The sequence below is a fragment of the Otolemur garnettii genome, unplaced genomic scaffold (genome assembly GCF_000181295.1).
Source record: "Otolemur garnettii isolate 467f Iridium unplaced genomic scaffold, OtoGar3 scaffold00019, whole genome shotgun sequence".
Lineage (NCBI taxonomy): Eukaryota > Metazoa > Chordata > Mammalia > Primates > Galagidae > Otolemur > Otolemur garnettii.
The window spans coordinates 27,266,435-27,268,779 of NW_003852414.1; the positions used below are offsets into that span (position 1 = coordinate 27,266,435).

General features: G+C 43.2%; 1 protein-coding gene across 2 annotated transcripts in view; it reads right to left on the reverse strand.

The window, feature by feature from the left end:
- WDR37 (WD repeat domain 37) overlaps window positions 1-2,345 on the reverse strand; it is a 51,937-nt gene that overhangs the window by 47,016 nt on the left and 2,576 nt on the right. The gene's annotated exons all lie outside the window — the stretch shown is intronic.

The window sequence follows — 2,345 nt, forward strand, 5'->3', positions numbered from 1 at the left end:
GGAGGCAGGAGACTTTCTTGAGCCCAGGAGTTGGAGGTTGCTGTGAGCAGTGAAGCCATAGCACTCTACTCAGGGGAACAGCTTGAGGCTCTGTCTCAAAAAAAAAAAGATTTACCCACTTCGGGCATTTTCTACTCATTTCCTGTTATTACCCATTCCACCTCCCAATTGAATCATTACGTTAGCTAATATTTACTTTCAGGAAATGGATCTACACGTTACATCTTCCTTCAACTACTGCAGACTTAACAGTTTGGAACATCACCTACTAATCTTTGGCTATTACTCACCCCTCCTCCTCCAAACACAACTCTATGGTCACGTCAGCTCAGGGAAGGGCCAAGCTGTAGCACTGGCCACATTGGACACTACACCTGCCCCAAGTGCAGAATGAGCAAAGAGGGCACACCTGGGACTTCTACACAGTAACACATCAAAGCTAACTTAGGAAAGAAAATCAGGAAAATCAGAAAATCAGCTGTAGTTTATCTACCAATATTTTTCCAATATTAGGTCTGTAGCTTCCACTTTTCTAGCCCCTTGTAAATTTGTTATTAATTTTTCTCTTTCTCACAATGTTTCGCACAGATTTTTCTGTTTTTACTTGTGTCTCTGTATTCATGTCCTCCAGCTTCTCCCCAGCAGTCTGCCCTGGTCTTACCACCACCTCCCTCCTTCACACCAGATCCTGCACAGACTAAGATCCAACCCAAGAACCAAAGGTATCCAAAGGCAACTGGCACCGCTAGTGTCCTCCATCTCACGCAAGTCAGCACAGGCTGAATGTCAAAAAGCCTCAGGACCACGAGTGCTTTAAATTTAGGATTTTCTCAGATTTGGGGAGATTTGCATCACAGGACATCTGAACACCTAACGTATGTTTTGCATACACGGTATGCATATAGCCTGAAGGGAATTTCACATTCCCCTTGGGGAAGCTGAATAAAGCCCGTGTTGTGTGCCTGCATTGACTATGACCCATCACACCATCCAGTGTGGAATTTTCCACTTGTACCAGCATCAAGTCAGCATACAAAACATTTCAGATTTTGAATTTTTGATTACGGATGCTAAGCCCATATAAACATAAATCTTATTTAAATGGTTACTTTAATAACCAAGTCAGCGTTGTTTTTTTTTTCAAGTTGGTATGTTTGGAAGAAGGGCAAGGAAGTAACTGGTGTTTGCAAAAGGAATATGGAAACAAGGTGCCAGGGAATCTGAGCTAGGCAAGAAGGGAAGAGAAATCAGAATTAATGGAGAGGGCAGCGCCTGTGACTCAAAGGAGTACGGCACTGGCCCCATTTGCTACCTAAGGCTGAGGAATTACTACAGAAGATATGTAGGGGCCATAAGTGGATCCATAAACAGTCATCAATCTTCATAGCATCCTTGTGTGAGAGTTCCCAAACGCAATGAACAGTCTGTTAATACACTTGTGTGTCACTTAACGATGGGGATAAGTCCTGAGGAATCTGTGATGAGGTGAGCTGCAGGTGCACACATGAGCATGTGCATTCATGCCCACAGTGTGTAGCACTCACACACCTGGACAGGGCAGCCTGCTACACTCCTGGGCTTCAGGCAGAGCCTACTGCTCTGGGCCGCACACCCACACAGCAAGGTCTTGTTCTAGATAATGCAAGCAACTTAAACAAAATGCTGACTGTGTATCCAAACATATCTAAACACACAAAAGGTGCAATAAAAACACAGTACTATCTTCTCATGGAAACACCATCACATACGCCATCCACTGTTGACCAGAACATCATGTAGCAAATGATAATATTTAACAGATTAAACACTTTAGTAAGTTGATTATACAACTGTAACAAGACAGAAAACTTCATTCAAAAATAAGCTACTTTTAAAAGAAAAACAAGCTACTTTAATGACTATGCATGTTTCATCTCAATAAAAACTAAACAAAAACCTAGAATCCCAAGAGATAATTATTTTCCTTCACATTCACATTTGTAATCACAGCATTCTGGGAGGCCAAGGCAGGTGGACCGCCTGAGTTCACAGGTTCTGAGCCAGAGGGAGACCTGGTCTCTAAAAATAGCCAGGCGTTGTGGCAGGTGCCTGTAGTCCAGCTTCTCAGGAGGCTGAGGCAAGAGAATCACTTGAGCCCAAGAGTTTGAGATTGCTATGAGCTATAATGCCAGAGAGGGTGACAAAGTGAGACTGTCTCAAAAATAAATAGATAGATAGATAAATAAGGTCTTTAATAATAGTGTATTGTGGGAGGTACCTGTGGCTCAGTGCGTAGGGCGCTGGCCCCATATACCAAGGGTGGCGGGTTTGAACCTGACCCCAGCCAAACTGCAACAACAAAAAAA